The sequence below is a fragment of the Monodelphis domestica genome, chromosome 2 (assembly GCF_027887165.1).
Source record: "Monodelphis domestica isolate mMonDom1 chromosome 2, mMonDom1.pri, whole genome shotgun sequence".
NCBI lineage: Eukaryota > Metazoa > Chordata > Mammalia > Didelphimorphia > Didelphidae > Monodelphis > Monodelphis domestica.
In genome coordinates, this window is record NC_077228.1 from 210,703,101 (window position 1) to 210,721,081 (window position 17,981).

Sequence of the window (17,981 nt, forward strand, 5' to 3'; positions counted from 1 at the left end):
CAGGAGAACATTGTACACAGAGACTAATACACTGTGGTATAATCGAACGTAATGGACTTCTCCATTAGTGGCAGTGTAATGTCCCTGAACAATTTGCAGGGATCTAGGAGAAAAAAACACTATTCATAAGCAAAGGATAAACTATGGGAGTAGAAACACCGAGGAAAAGCAACTGCCTGAATACAGCGGTTGAGGGGACATGACAGAGGAGAGACTCTAGATGAACACTCTAATGCAAATATTATCAACATAGCAATGGGTTCAAATCAAGAAAACATGTAATGCCCAGTGGATTTACGCGTCGGCTATGGGGGGGGGGGGGAGGAAAAGAAAATGATCTATGTCTTTAATGAATAATGCTTGGAAATGATCAAATAAAATATAAAAAAACATTATTGTTTACTTTCTTCCTTTGAGTTCAAAGTCATTGTTCTTTCCACTGCCCTATGCTATACAAGATAGAAGTACAGATAATGTGACTCTTAAAATTTCTCAGACTTGTGAATCTTAAAAATTCTCAGATTCTAGCTTAGAACGTTTTTGGTTAAGGCTGCTATCCCCTTATTTTTCAATGAAGGGACTTTGGTCAGGAAGGCATACTTTAGGGGAAGATAAAGTTGAAAACTCCTGATTGAACAATGAAAAGTCCCCAGCCCATACTTAAAGTGAAGCAAGAACCCTTAAGCTAGGTCTATTTTTAGATCTAATACAAAGGGGTGCTAAGTACTTATGAAGATCAAATTAATCAGGCAACTTGCAAAGAATAAGATTAGTCTACTCAGGTGTGAATTAAGAATGGTCAATCTTTTGGAAAACGTCTACTGTGATTGGTAGATGTGAAAACTTAGGGGAGGTGACACAGGAGAAAATTCTCTTTAAAAGGAGGTCAGAAAGGCCTCTGAGAAGTTCAGCTTGCCAAAGATGAATTGGAGGCTGGTCTCTCTCTCGGTGGCTGAACTTAAGTTCAGCTTCCTGAGCTGGAGGGTCTCTCTGAACACTAGAATCTTGCTTGGGATAAATCTTGTGGTGAGTGGATTAAAGACTGGCTGGTCTCTCTTAAAGCTTCCCATTATTTCCTCTTACTCTCTCTCTCCCTTTCCTTAATTCCTTTATTTGTATTAATTAAAATCTCCATAAAAACCCAGCTGACTTGGGTATTTCATATTTGGGAATTTTTCCCATGGCAACCACTTTATTTTTAATATAAAATCAAGACACTAAAAATTATCTTTACCAGTGTGGCCAAAACCTTACAGTTTGGCCATTTACATATTTCTGCGGTCACAGTTTATGTCAACCACTCTTTTATCTGTAACGAGGGTTAGAGGGTAACTTAAAGCAGACCAGAATTGGAATTTTCCTCAATTTATAAGTTGTATTTTTTCTTGTGTTTGATTCAAGCACCTGACAAAGTTGCCTGGTTATGGTAAACATAACAAATCAATGATGTCTGTAACTTATGTTTCAGAGGAATGATTGATGTATCTGTCATGCTTGGCCTGCAATGGGTGTGGGGGCCTCTGAATGTACCTCTGCTAAGAGAAAGAAAGGAGGGGGTAATGGTGATCTTTGGGTTTTAATTCTGTGAATGTCCTCTTTTGGGGGTACTATTTTAAGGGGGTCAAAGTGGAACATTTTTGTGTTAGCACTATAAGTATTTGCTCTCATATTATTTCTACTGTATTGAGGAAAGAACAATAATCATAACAATTCCATTAGTAGGGGAATTTAGAGAGAGAAGTCATATAGAGGGGTTCCATGGGTGCCTTATTTTCTCGGGGCTGCTTTGCAGTCTCCATTTCCCCAGACTGTGACTCTGTCAGATAGCTGGATATGATGGCTCCCTACACACTATACTCATGGCCTCTTAAAAGGGTCAATCTTGGGGTAGCTAGATGGCTCAACAGAAAGAGAGCCAGGCCTAGATACAGGAGGTTCTGGATTCCAGTCTGACCTCAAATAACTCCCTAGCTGGATAACCCTGAGTAAGTCATTTAAACCCAGTTTCCTAACCCCTATTGCTCTTCTGCCTTGGAACTAATCATCAGTTGAAAGACAAGCAGTGTTTTTTTTTAACATGTTAAAACTCATGAACTCTGAATTAGTTGGATTTGTTATTTAGGTTTTTAGTAGTTAACCTGCTTGGATCAATCCAAATTAATATGAATATTTCAATGAAATCTAAAATAAGTATCACCAGAGGCTCTGTTCTGGATCTCCTTTTCTCCTTTTATATTATTTTTCTCAGTGACCTCATCAACTCTTACAGATTCAACTATATCTATGCAGAAAAATCCCAGATCTATATATGCAGCCATAACCTTTCTCCGGATCTCTAATCTCTAGTAATTACCAGAAGCCATATGGACACGTCCAACTAGATGCCAATAGGTAGGTAATTCATGTACTAATAACTAATATTAGTTTTCTCCATGTAGGTTCCAGTATTCTAACCAATAAACAGCTTGGTGGTGCAATGAATAGAGCAAAAAACATGGAGTTAGGAAGACTCATCTCTACAAATACAAATCTGGCCTCAGATCCTTATTAGCTGTATATTCTTGGGCAATACACTTAGACCTGTTTGCCTCAATTTTCTCATCTGTCAAATGAACTGGAGAAGGAAGTAGCAAACAAAACCTCAAATTGAGTCAAGTGTGGGATATGACCAAAAAAATGATAATAAATTCTAGCCAATGGCATCCATTGAAATTCTTTAGTGAAACCTAGAGCAATGACAGGGTATAACTGTATTCTACCTTAGTATTTGTTTTTGATGAAAAATATGAATGTCAATTTGCTAGAAAGAGGTCCCATTATTTATATAGAGCACAAGTGCTTAGTGTTTTTTGAGTCATGGACTCCCTTGGTAGGCTGTCAATGTCTATGGAACCCTTCTCAGAATAATAATTTTTTTAAAAAACTTCATAATTGAGAGAAATTTTAAATTTCATTTAGAAGTTAGGGAAAAAAAGATGTAATTTTTCCAAATTCATTGAACTAGTCCAAGTTCATAAAATCTCTGGACTCTGTCCACAGATCCTTTGAGGTACTTGGACCCTGGATGAAAAATTCCTGATTAAGAGTTGTTGTTTTTTTTTGCTCAGTTGTTTTAGTTATGACTGACATTCTGTGACTCCATTTGGGTTTTCTTGGCAAAGATAATAGAGTACTTTGCCATTTCCTTCTCTAGCTCATTTAATATATAAGGAAACTGAGACAAACAGGGTTAACTGATTTGTCTAGGGTCCCACTGCTTTGTCTGAGGTTGGATTCCAGATCCAACACTCTTTCCATTGCACTACCTAGCTACCCTTAGTGGTGTAGAGCAATAGAAGGCAAATTGCTACAATCTGATCTTTATTTGAATAGTAAGTCTAATCTAAGAAAGATACCTGGTTTTTAATTAGGTGATTAATATAGTAATTATATTTCTCTGACTAGGTTCTGCGTTTTCTAACTATGTGTAACAATCTAACACCAAGAGAATATTCCATTTAGGTCAATGAAAATGTATCATTATAGATTCTCTATAAATATCACTTTTCATTAATAATGGATATCCATTTGCTTAGAATATAGGTCAGGATTTTTTCTAGTTGAGTAGTAAGAAACAAATTGCTACATGCTAGTTGGGATTTGGACAGTGTATCTGTCCAGCACTTTGCAAATTGCTTGGCACTTGGTAAGCATTTAATGAATAGTTGTGGACTTGTTGATCTTAATATAAGGAAGATACTTGCTGTCTTCTTAGTTAATTTGCATATTAATTATAATATTGGTTCTCTATTAGTTTCTCAGTAGTCTAGCCTTTTACATTAATCCAATGTTAATAAGAATTCTCTAGCAAATTTTTGGGTAATGTCATAAAGCATAACTTTACACTATTTAAACATTTCATTCCCATTAGCTATATAACAACCCATTTGTTAGAAATAGGTCCTTTTTTCTATTTAGAGCAATTGGAAACAAATGATCACAATCTGGTTGTCATTTGTGTATTTGTTTAATTTGTGTATTAATATGAACATTGATTTTCTCCAAATAGGTTCAAAATATTCTAGTTATTTGCATCAATAGGAATTCTCCAATGAAACCGAGGCTACTTGAAGAATATAACTGTATTCTACATAAGAATTACTTTCTCATTAAAAATGTAACAAGCTATTTGCTAGAAATAGATCCTTTTAAAATGTAGGAAGATTAGAAACAATTTGCAGGAACCTAGTTGTTATTTAGACAATGTATTTTGTGAAAATGAATGTATTTGGTTCCTTGTTAGTTAATTTCACCTCTTACCCATCAGAATGGAAAAAGATAACAAATGAAAATAACAGTTGGGGAATTGCCTTATAAGTTGTATATGATTGTGATGTGTACTATTGTACTATAAGAAATGGCAAGGAGGAAGGTTTCAGAGAAAACTTGGAAACACATAGAACTGATGCAGAGTGAAGTGAACAAAAGAACTAAGAGAACATTCAGTGTAACAGCAATATTGTTGGACAATCATCTATGAACAACTTAGCTATTCTTAGCAATACAATAATCCAAGATAAGTCTAAAGGGCTTATGATGAAAATTGCCATCTATCTCCAGAGAAAGAACTGATGGAGTCTGAGTACAAATATCAGCAGACTTATTTTCACTTTCTTTAATTTTTTTTTCCGTTATTGAGTTGTAGGGTTTTGCTGGGGGCTGTCAAGCCATTGTGTTTTGACACAGTCACTCGTGAAAACCAGGAGATCACAAAGTGATTCCTTGGAAGGATGTATACACCCACTTAGCCCACCTTTGTGTGACTTATTGCACTAACATCCCTTACTATTGGAATTGCTGTGATCATTGTTTTTTCCCTAGCTTCAGGAAAAATAATATGAGAGAAAAATACTTGCAGGATTAATACTAATGTTCCACACCAATCCCCTCCCCAGAATATCACCAAAAGATCACACTTATGAAATCAAACCTAAAAGACTTATGGGTTAACTTCTAACAGAGCTGTACTCAAAATTCTCCACCCAGTGTTCAGGCTTGGAACAAGTTCTCCTAAGCCAGTATCAATCACTCTAGTGAGAGGTTGGTACATCATGCCTCAGTGACTTGATTTACCAACTAAAATCCATCTTGGAAACTCCCCATGAAATACTGAAAAATGATTAGTCTAATATTAAAACTGAATTTGTTTCTATTACCCCTTTGATCCCTCAACTTGGCCACAGTGTTTGTTGATTGTCTTCTAGAACTTCTGATTGATTATCTATTTTATTAAAAGTAACAAATGATTTTCTTTGATTGTCCACAATCCAAAGCACCTCACAGGTTAATGAAAAAACTGACCTCTAGCTACGCTGCCTGTGACTAAATCATTTATCTTTTGTAAGAGCTTTGTGTGGACTGTGTGATAGAGACATGGAGAGAGAGAGAGGTTTTGCAGGATGTGTGGACCAAGATTCAAGAACCAGGATTCCAATGGAATGTTCCCAGGAGGGGCAGTTGGGACTTTTTGTGAATCTTAAAAATTCTCAGACCCTACTTCATAAGGTTTGGTTAAGACCATTCCCCATTTAAACAATGAAGGGACTTAGATCAGGAATGTGAGACCTCTACTCCACCCTTACTTAAGCATACTTTAGGGGAAGAAACTCCTTGCTGAACAATGAAAAATACTTACACCCATACTTATAGTAAGGCAAAAGTTCTTAAGATGTGCCTATTTTTTGATCTAATACAAAAGGGTGCTAAGTACCTATAAAGGTCAAGCAACTTGTGAATTTACAAGGAGCAAAGAGGTGAACTTACTCAGAGATTTTTTCAGGTGTGAACTTAATCAAAAGTTTAAGCCTACTTAGGTGTGAATTAAGAATGGTTTATCCTTTGGAAAACGTCTACTGTGATTGGTAGATGTGAGAACTTAGGGGAGGAGACATAAGAAAAAATTCCCTTTTAAAAGGAGATCAGAAGCTGAGAGCAAGGGGCTCTCACTGGGACTCTCTCAGGGACTGTCAGAAGAATCTCTCTCTGGAGATGGCCAAAGCTGCCTGGTGTCTCTCTGAACACTAGAATCTTGCTTGGGACAAATCTTGTGGTGAGTGGATTGAAGACTGACTGATTTCTCTCTCTTAAGGCTGGCCTAAGCTGGCCTAGCCTTTTTTCTCATTATTTCCTCTCTCTCTCTCTCTCTCTCTCTCTCTCTCTCTCTCTCTCTCTCTCTCTCTCTCTCTCTCTCTCTCTCTCTCTGTCTCATTAATTCCTCATTTGTATTAATTAAAATCTCTATAAAACCCAACTGACTTGGGTATATTTAATAATTGGGAATTTTTCCCTGGCGACCACCTTATATTTGATTTAAAACAAGACACTGTCTTGAAACCATATTTTCTGCAGTCACAATTTAAGCCAAACACTCTTTTATCTGCCACAGTTTATAACTCCCACTATTTTAATCATCACATTTTGCTGGACACACTGAGAGGAGAAACTGGGCTTCTGGACTTTGTCTCTGACTGGAAGTCACTCTCTCTCTCCCTAGAGGTTTGAACCTGACTGAAAGACCTTTGTGAAGCTGATTTGGTTTTTTGGACTTTGTCTCTGGCTTTGAGAAGTTGAAATTGACACAGAGAAGAGAAACTTGGTTTTTGGGACTGGGTCTCTGTTTCTCTGGATCTGAGCAATAGAAGCTGACCAGGGGAGAAGCTTTTGAGTTGGTGGACTATTTGAGAGTTGAGCTGGCCAGGAGAAAACTTAGAGACTTTGAACTTTGTTTCTTTCTGAGGTTAAGCTGAGAGACCTGGCTGATTTGTGAAGAAGAAAGAAGATTTTGAACTGTTGTCCTCCATCTCCCTAACTGTCTCAGAGTCACAGTTTGTGACTGGAATACTTCCTCAAACCTTTCTAAAATTATCCCCATAGTCTAGGAAAATCCTCATCCCTCTTATCTCGGTTTCCCATCCTGTTATCCCAATAAATCCCCTGACTGAGAAAGCAACTGGAGTATCTTTATAGTTCATTCAGGAGGGAGGGAAGAAACAAAGGCTTCAAGAAGATTTGGGAGATGAGGGAGGCAAAAGGGAGAGGTTGGCTAAGGGAGGGATTGCGGGAGGAAGGGGGTTAGGAAATAGATTGAGCAATCAGCAATCAGTAGGGATCAATAGGTAACCCCCAGAACAAACCCCAGAGTATCCTCCAGTATCTATCCAGAGTAGTTCCCCTGTGTGGCAGCATCCCTATGTACCAGTACCTCTGTGTGGCAGCATCGCCCAGCATTTCTCTGTTCTACATCCATTACCAATAAGCAGCCTCAGGTTCCCTCAGCAGTTCTCTCTAGTCACAGCCAGCCATAGAACATCAGTCATTGTAAAGAAACAGGTTCCCCTCAGTTTACCATTCTCTATTTCAAACAGTAAGTTTCCTCAGTTTATCTTTATATTTCAACAAGTAATAGTTTCCCCTCAGTTTACTTATTCTATTACAGTTGTCAGAATCAATAGTAACAATATAAGTATATAGAATGATCACAGAATGTTAATCAAACTATTTGTTAAAAATTAATGTATCACTTATCCAATTGTTTGAATCTGAACATGTATGTTGAATAATGTAGCGGTGTGCCAAGAAAGTATATAATCATCGGGGTATAAAAATAAAAGCCAACCCTGGGCCTGGTGAAGCAATTCTGTGACAAGTGTAGTGATTAAAATAGTGGAAGTCATAAACTGTTACAGATATAAGAGTGGTTTGCTTAAATTGTGACCACAGAAAATATGGTTTCAAGACAATGTCTTGTTTTAAATCAAATATAAGGTGGTCGCCAGGGAAAAATTCCCAATTATTAAATATACCCAAGTCAGCTGGGTTTTATAGAGATTTTAATTAATACAAATGAGGAATTAAAGAAAGGGAGAGAGAGAGAGAAAAAGGAAATAATGAGAAAAAGATAGGCCGGCCCAGGCCAGCCCTGGCCAACCCAGGCCCAAGCCCTAAGAGAAAGATCAGTCAGTCTTTTATCCACTCACCACAAGATTTTTCCAAGCAAGGATTCTAGTATTCAGAGAGACACCAGTTCAGCTTTGGCCAGCTGCAGAGAGAGATTCTTCTGAAAGTCCCCAAGAGAGTCCTGAGAGACAGCCCCTGCTCTCAGCTTTTCACCTCCTTTTAAAGGGAACTTTCTCCTATGTATCCTTCCCTAAGTTCTCACATCTACCAATCACAGTAGATGTTTTCCAAAGGACAGACCATTCTTAATTCACACCTAAGAAGGCTTGAACTTTTGAGTAATTCACACCTGAGTAAGTTCTCACCTCTTTGCTCCTTGTAAATTCACAAGTTGCCTGACCTTTATAGGTACTTAGCACCCTTTTGTATTAGATCTAAAAATAGGCACAGCTTAAGAACTTTTGCCTTACTATAAGTATGGGTTTAAGTATTTTTCATTGTTCAGCAAGGCGTTTCTTCCCTTAAAGCAGGCTTAAGTAGGGGTGGAGTAGAGGTCTCATATTCCTGATCTAAGTCCCTTCATTTGTTTAAATGAGGAATGGTCTTAACCAAATCTTATGAAGTAGGGTCTGAGAATTTTTTAAGGTTCACAATAGCCTGGCCCAGGCTGACACTCCTGTCTTCCATCATTCATTTACACTTTTGTTGCCACACCCAGCTGAGGAACTGTGAAGCGGTGACAAGGGCTGGACCCAAATCCTGGCAGGGTTTTTTGGTCTGTTTTCTTTTGCAACATGTCTGCTATGATAATTTTTTGCATGACTGCATATGTGAGGTCTAAATTAAATTGTTTCCCTTCTCAGGGAAGAGACAAGAGAAGGTGAGAGGGAGATAATTTGGAACTCAAATTTTTTTTAAATATTGAAATTGGTTTTACATGTAATTGGAAAAGACAAAATATTGCTTTAATAAGACATGAGTGAAGATAGGCAAAGGATGTGAAGAAACAGTTCTTAAGAGAATTTCTAACTATTAACAACCACATGGATAAATGCTAAAAATTGCTAATAATAAGAGAAATGCAAATAAAAAATAACCCTGAACTTTTACCTCACAGCTGACAAAAGATGACAACTGATTGGAAAGAGTCAGTGTTGGAGGGGTTGTGGAAAATATGAACACATGCATTCTTGGTGAAACTGTGAAGAGCACTTCCATTTTGGAAAGATATGAAATGTGGAAAAGCAATATCAAAATGCAATAAAGTGATTAAAATGTTTATAGCCTTTGACCCAGAGATTCCATTACTGGGCTTATATTCCAAAGAGGTCATTGATAATATTATATAATATATAATATACATTAAACATATAGAACACATTATATGTCATATATAACATGTTATATGCTACATATAATTTATATTCCCCACATATCCCCAAAATATTTATAGCAGCACTTTTATGGGATGTTGTTCTTCCTTATACTTTAAAAGAAGACCAATAACATTGTGGTAAGGGGGAATGTCTTGACTCATGTATGAATTTAATTTAAGTGAGGCAGAGCTGCACAAAGCTGTCAGCTTCAGGCTATTCCAGAATCATCAAAATCCAGTAGCAAGAAAAAGTTCAGGACAAAGTTGGGATTTTTTTGAAGTAGCAAAGAATTGGAAGCTAAGTAGATGTCCGTCGGTTGAGGAATGGCTAAACAAATTGTAGTACATGGATGTAATGGAATATTGTGCTGTAAGAAAGATGAATGTGATGAATACAGAGAAACTGGAAAGATTTACATGAACTGATACAGAATGACTGCAAGCAGAACCTAACATGATATACACAATGACTTAAACAATATAAATGGAAAATCACAAAATGATCAAAAGTAAATGTTGCAAACCAGGACATTTCTGAAAGACTTATGGGAAAGAATGCTATCCACACTGAGAGAAAGAACTATGGGAGTAGAAATTCAAAAGAAAAACATATAACATCACTTATCACATGTATGAATGGGTATGTGATTGGGGTTAGGCTTAAAAAATTGCTCTATAGCAAAAATGAATAACATGGAAATGGGTATCAAGTGACAACATTTGTACAACCCGGTGGGATTGCTTATCAGCTCAGGGAGTGGGGAGGGAAGAGGGGAGGGGAAGAAAAGGAATCATGTAAACATGGAAAATATTTAAAAATTAAAATAAAAAAAAAGAATGGGTTTTGTTTTCTCACTACCTAAAAAAAAAAGTAAATGTTGCAAAATTGCAAAGAACAAGTATGACTCCAAAGAAGAGATATGAGAAGATATATTTACTTCATTTCTTGGCAGAGGTAGAAGGTCCACAAATGTGAACGTTGTCATATATTTTCAGATTTTTTAATGTATTTATCAGTTTTGCTGATTTTCCCCCTCTTGTTTCTAGTCTTTGTTATATGGGATGGCTATACGGGAATGAAAAGGAGAAGGGATGCTGGGAGAATTTTAGGTGATATAAAAAAAAAAGATATCAATAAAAAATTTTTAAAATAGAAAGTTATTGAGGAATAAGCCTTTCCTTCATTTTCTTTAAAACAAACCACACATGAAGGCAGGTAGGTGGCTCAGTGGGATAGGGAGCCAGCCCTGGAGATGGGAGGTCCTGGGTTCAAATATGGTCTCATACACTTCCTACTTGTGTGACCCAGGGCAAGTCATTTAATCTCTATTGCCTAGCCCTTACTACTCTTCTGCCTTGGAACCAAAACACAGTAGTGATTCTAAAGAAAGGTCAGGGTTTTGTTTTGTTTTGCTTTGCTTTTTTATTAAAAGTAAAAGTTTAAAAACAGACATAAACGACATATGGTACAGGCTATTAAAGCAGAATATAGGTGAGATAGAAAATTTATGATGGTTTAAAAAAAAGATCTATTCAAACAGGATACAAGGTACAAGGTATAGAGAGTTTTCTGTAGATATGCAATGTTATTTTCTACTTCCCCAGCAAACTTCAGTGGTTTTATAATTGCTTCAAACCAAGATGAAGTTATTTAAGATTTTAAAAAAGTAGTTTTGGTGCTAAGAATCACAATGTTTTTTTTTTAAACTTTATTTGGTCTTTTTCAAACATTATTCATTGGAAACAAAGGTCATTTTCTCCGCCCCCCCCCCTCCCCTAGCTGTCGCACTATTCCACTGGGTATCACATGTCCACTTGATTCAAACCCATTTCCATGTTGTTGGTATCTGCATCAGAGTGTTCATTTAGAGTCTCTCCTCAATCATGCCCCCTCAACCCCTGTAGTCAAGCAGTTGTTTTTCCTCATTGTTTTTACTCCCACAGTTTGTCCTCTGCTTGTGGATAGTGTTTTTTCTCCTAGATCCCTGCAGATTGTTCAGGGACATTACACTGCCACTAATGGAGAAGTCCATTACGTTCGATTGTACCACAGTGTATCAGTCTCTGTGTACAATGTTCTCCTGGTTCTGCTCCTCTCGCTCTGCATCACTTCCTGGAGGTTGTTCCAGTCTCCATGGAACTCCTCCACTTTATTATTCCTTTGAGGACAATAGTATTCCATCACCAACATATACCACAATTTGTTCAGTCATTCCCCAGTTGAAGGGCATCCCCTCATTTTCCAATTTTTGGCCACCACAAAGAGCGCAGCTATGAATATTCTTCTACAAGTCTTTTTACTTATTGTCTCTTTGGGGTACAACACACTATTTATTATCCCTTGATAAACTTTAATTTGTCTTTTGGTTGTTTAAATTTGAAATCTTTGTTTGAAGACAATAAGGCATATTGCTTAATCATAGAAATCTTTTTTTTTTAACCCTTACCTTCTGCCTTAGAATCAATACTGTATTGGTTCCAAGATGGAAGAGGGGTAAGGGCTAGGCAATAGTCAAGTGACTTGCACAGAGTCACCCAGCTAGGAAGATTTGAACTCAGGGCTTTCTGTCTCTAGGCCCAGCCCTCAATCCATAGAACCACCCTTGAATCATGTTGATTTTTTTTTAAGGACTTAAAAATTTTTTTTATCTTTATTTTATTCCATTAACAAATTTCCACATATGTTTCCCAAAGTTATATGATTCATGTTGTTTCCCTCCCCTTTCCCTCTCCCCTCCCCAAGCAATTCCACTGGGTTATACATATATTATCACTCAAAACATATTTCCATATTACTCATTTTTGTAAGTGAATAATCTAATAGAACCCAAACCCTCAAACATATACCCAAATAAACAAGTGATAAATCACATGCTTCCATCTACATTTCTACTCCCACAGTTCTTTCTCTAGAAGCGGATAGCATTCTTTTTCATAAGTTCCAGTAGGGACTTTGTGAACCACCTCCTGCGACAGGTCACTAGACACACAACTGATCAGATGCTTTCAGTGGTCTAACTGAGCCAGCTAGCTCCAAGAACCTAAACTAAGGTTGAAGTTTTGATGTGGGAATATTAGGAATTTCAGGTCTTAGAAAGATGAAGATGTCCTTCCAGATTTCTCCTTGTCATTGCTGAATTGTTTTCAGTGGTGTTCAACACTCTGTGACTCTATTTGGGGTTTTCTTGGCAATAGTATTGGAGAGATTCATCATTACCTTCTCCAGGTCATTTTAAAAAATATTTTAAACATTATTTTATTTGGTCAATTTCTAACAGTATTCCTTGGATACAAAAAACATTTTCTTTACCTCCCTCCCCTCCCGCCACCCTTCACAGAGCCAACGCGTAATTCCACTGGGATTCCACATTGCATGTGTCCTTGATCTGAACCCATTTCCATGTTTTTAGTATTTGTACTAGGATGTTCATTTAAGAATCTATATCCCCAATCATATCCCCTCGACCCCTGTAGTCAAGCAGTTGTTTTTCTTTGGTGTTTTTACTCCCACAGGTTTTCCTCTGCATGTGTATATTGTTTTGTTTTGTTTTTTTCCCTCATAGATCCCTCCAGTTTGTTCAGGGACATTGCATTGCCATTAATGGAGAAGTCCATTACATTCAATTGTACCAGAGTGTATCAGTCTCTGTACAATGTTCTCCTGGTTCTGCTCCTTTCACTCTGCATCACTTCTTGGAGGTTGTTCCAGTTCCCATGGAATTCTTCCACTTTATTATTCCTTTGAGCACAATAGTATTCCATCACCAACATATACCACAATTTCTTCAGCCATTCTCCGATTGAAAGACATCCTCTCATTTTCCAATTTTTGGCCACCACAAAGAGTGCGGCTATGAATATTCTTGTACAAATCTTTTTCCTTATCATATCTGGGGTACAAGCCCAGCAGTGCTATGGCTGGATCAAAGGGCAGACAGTCTTTTAGTGCCCTTTGGGCATAGTTCCAAATTGCCCTCCAGAATGGTTGGATCAATTTACAACTCCACCAGCAATGAATTAATGTCCCTACTTTGCCACATCCCCTCCAGCATTCATTACTTCCCTTTGCTATCATGTTAGCCAATCTGCTAGGTGTAAGGTGACACCTCAGAGTTCTTTTGATTTGCATCTATCTTATTATAAGAGATTTAGAACACTTTTTCATGTGCTTATTAATAGTTTTGATTTCTTTTTCTGAAAACTGCCTATTCATGTCCCTTGACCATTTATCAATTGGAGAATGGCTTAATTTTTTGTACAATTGATTTAGCTCCTTGTAAATTTGTGTAATTAGACCTTTGTCAGAGGTTTTTGTTATGAAGATTGCTTCCCAGTTTGTTATTTCCCTTCTGGTTTTGGTTACATTGGTTTTGTTTGTACAAAAACGTTTTAATTTGATGTTGTCAAAATTATTTATTTTACATTTTGTGACTCTTTCTAAGTCTTGCTTGGTTTTAAAATCTTTCCCTTCCCAAAGGTCTGACATATATACTAATCTGTGTTCACATAATTTACTTATAGTTTCGTTCTTTATGTTCAAGTCATTCACCTATTCTAAGTTTATCTTGGTGTAGGGTGTGAGGTGTTGATCTATTCCTAATCTCTCCCACACTGTCTTCCAATTTTCCCAGCAGTTTTTATCAAATAGTGGATTTTTGGTCCCAAAATCTGGGATCTTTGGGTTTATCATATACTGTCTTGCTGAGGTCACTTACCCCAAGTCTATTCCACTGATCCTCCTTTCTGTCTCTTAGCCAGTACCAAATTGTTTTGATGACCACTGCTTTATAATAGAGTTTGAGATCTGAGACTGCAAGGCCACCTTCCTTGGTATTTTTTTTTTCATTATTTCCCTGCATATCCTTGATCTTTTGTTCTTCCAAATGAACTTTGTTATGGTTTTTTCTAATTCAGTAAAGAACTTTTTTGGAAGTTGTAAAGGTTAAAATTATAGTTGAGATTGACTGTAATTATTATTTTGGTCGCCAAGGATTTTATTTATAAAATCCTAATGAAACGCCCAAGTCAGCTGGAAATTGTATGAGTGATAGTGGAAGAGATTAGGGAGAAGGAAGAAGGAAAGGAGTAGGTTTTCTCTACCATTCCCCCCCACCACTAGTTCAGAGCAGGGAGATTAGGAGATAAGGTTTTGGAGTATGAAGGAGGAAGGAGTCAGCTTGAACTCCAAAAAGGAAAGGGCTAAGCCAAGATGCCCAAACCAGAAATCAGCTCGAGGGCAAACTCACCACCAACCCCAGACAAAATAACTGCCACCACTCCAAGATTGTCGGAACGCCTAGCAAGCTGCCAGCCAGAGTCGCCTCTCCAGGGAAAGAAGAAGAGAGAGAGGAAGTGACGTGCCTTATTTAGATGGTTTTACGTCATTTACCTGCATCTCATCTGTACCAATGATAGCTTAGCTTGACTTAGGACAGCCCAGGGGTGTGTGTCCGCTTTTTCTGCACAGTCTGTTGAAGGCCATTTCATCAGATAATTAAATCTTGAGTTTGGTGCAGACCTTCCTAATCTTGTTAAACTAAGGAGGGTGGAGAAATACAGGGTTCCCAAGACCTGATTCTGTTAGTCCAAGTATCTCTATTGTTATTGGTTAGGAAATAGCTAAATCAGATCTTCTAAAGTACGGTCTGATTAGGGTGGAATAGTTTTAAAATTCACAAAGTTCAATGGTTATGGCACTAAATAAGTAAATTAATTTGGGTAGGATGGTCATTTTTATTATATTAGCTCATCCTATCCATGAGCAGTTAATGTTTTTCTAATTGCTCAGATATAGTTTTAGTTGTGTGGAAAGTGTTTTGTAGCTATGTTCATATAGTTCCTGTATTTGTCTCGGGAGATAGATTCCTAAGTATTTTATATTGTCTAAGGTGATTTTGAATGGAATTCCTCTTTCTAATTCCTGCTTCAGAGATGTGTTGGAGATATATAGAAATGCTGATGACTTGTGTGGGTTTATTTTGTATCCTGCAACTCTGGTAAAGTTGTTGATTATTTCAAGTAACTTTTTGGTTGATTCTCTAGGATTCTTAAGTAAACCATCATATCATCCGCAAAGAGTGATAGCTTGGTCTCCTCATTGCCAATTTTAATACCTTCAATTTCTTTTTCTTCTCTAATTGCTACTGCTAGTGTTTCTAGTACAAAAGTTGAATAATAGAGGTAATAATGGGCATCCTTGTTTCACTCCTGATCTTATTGGGAATGCATCTAATTAATCTCCATTGCAAATGATGTTGGCTGATGGTTTTAGATAGATACTGTTTATTATTTTTAGGAAAGACCTACACTTTCTAGTATTTTCAATAGGAATGGGTGTTATATTTTGTCAAAGGCTTTTTCTGCATCTATTAAATAATCATGTGATTTTTGTTGGTTTGCTTGTTGATATGGTCAGTTATGTGGATGGTTTTCCTAATATTGAACCATGTTTGCATTCATGGTATAAATCCTACCTGATCATAGTGAATAACCCTCCTGATCACTTGCTGGAGTCTTTTTGCTAGTATCCTATTTAAGATTTTTGCATCTATGTTCATTAGAGAGATTGGTCTGTAGTTTTCTTTCTCTGTTTTTGACCTGCCTGGTTTTGGAATCAGTACCATATTTGTGTCATAAAAAGAATTTAGTAGAACTCCCTCTTTGCTTATTATGTCAAATAGTTTGATTAGTATTGGGATTAGCTGTTCTTTGAATGTTTGATAGAATTCATTTGTGAATCCATCAGGTGCTGGGGATTTTTTCTTAGGGAGTTCTTTGATGGCCTATTCAATTTCTTTTTCTGATATGAGATTATTTAAGAATTCTATTTCTTCTTCTGTTAATCTAGGCAATTTATATTTTCATAAAAATTCATCTATATCCCCTAGATTGGCATATTTATTGCCATATAATTGGGCATAATAGTTTTTAATGATTGCCTTAATTTCCTCTTCATTGGAGGTGAGTTCTCCCTTTCCATCCATAATACTGTTAATTTGGCTTTCCTCTTTCCTCTTTTTTATTAGATTGACCAATACTTTGTCTATTTTGTTTGTTTTTTCAAAAATACCAGCTTCTACTCTAATTTATTAGTTCAATAGTTCTAATCATTTTCAATTTTATTAATTTCTTCCTTAATTTTTAGGATTTCTAATTTGGTTTTCTTCTGGGGGGGTTAATTTGTTCGCTTTCAAGTTTTTTGATTTGCATGTCCAATTCATTGACCTCTGCCCTCCCTAATATGTTAATATATGGACTCAAGGATATAAATTTTCCTCTGAGTACTGCTTTGGTTACATCCCATAGAGTTTGAAAGGATGTCTCATCATTGTCATTTTCTTCAATGAAATTATTGTTTCTATCATTTGTTCTCTAGTCGATTTTGGAGAATAATATTATTTAATTTCCAATTAATTTTTATTTGGCTCTCCATGTAAACTTACTGATTATTATTTTTATTGCCTTATGATCTGAGAAGGTTGCATTTATTCTTTCTGCTTTTCTGCATTTGTATGCCATGTTTTTATGACCTAGTATATGGTCAATCTTTGTGAATGTACCATGTGCTGCTGAAAAGAAGGTGTATTCCTTTTTGTTCTTTATTTTTCCATAAATCTATTAACTCTAATTTTTCTAAGATTTCATTCACCTCTTTTACCTCTTTCTTGTTTATTTCTTGACTTGATTTATCTAAATTTGATAGTAGTATATTCAGGTCTCCCACTAGTATAGTTTTACTATCTATTTCCTCCTTCAATTCTACTGGTTTCTGTGAATCTTAAAACTGCTCAGACTCTACTTCAGAAGATTTGATTAAGCTATTCACCATTTTTAACAATGGAGGTACTTGGTCAGGAATGTATTAAGAACTTTTAAAATTACTCCACCCTACTCAGACAGTGCCTTAGGGGAAGATAAAGTTGCAAACTCCTGATTGAACAATGAAAAGTCCCTAACTCATACTTATAGTGAAGCTAAAACCTTAAGGTAGGTCTATTTTTAGATCTAATACAAAAAGGTGCTCAGTACCTATAAAGATTAAATTAGTACCTAAAAGGTCAAGCAATTTACAAAAGGCAAGCTTAACAAAAGAGGTGTGAAGTACTCAGTAGATTTTATCTAACCAGAGAAGGTGAGAACAAGAAGATGTGAACTAAGATTGGGCAGTCCTGGGAAAAAGCGTCTACTGTGATTGGTAGATGTGAAAATTTAGGGAAGGTGACACAAGAGAAAATTTCTTTAAAAGGAAGAAGAGTTTGAAATTGAGGTAGTTGGAGTTAGGAGTTTTTGGATTGGAAGTTAGTTGGAGTTGGAGTTCGGAGGTTTGGAGTTTGCTTGAAGACGATCTTGTGGTGAGTGATAAAGACTGACTTGCTCTCCCTTAGGCTCAGGTCTAGGCCATTTGGCCTAGGCCCTTTCTACTATTTTCTCTTTCTCTCTCTCTCTCCTTCCCTTAATTCCTTCATTTATATTAATTAAAATCTCCATAAAACCCAGCTGACTTGGGTATTTTCATATTTGGGAATTTTCACATGGCAAACACTTAATTTTAGATTTTAAATCAAGACACTAAAAATTATCTTTACAGTTTGGCTGAAACCTTTACAGTTTTGGCAATTCACAGTCTTGGCAAACCACATTTTCACGGTTATATTTCTCCATTAGAAATTTG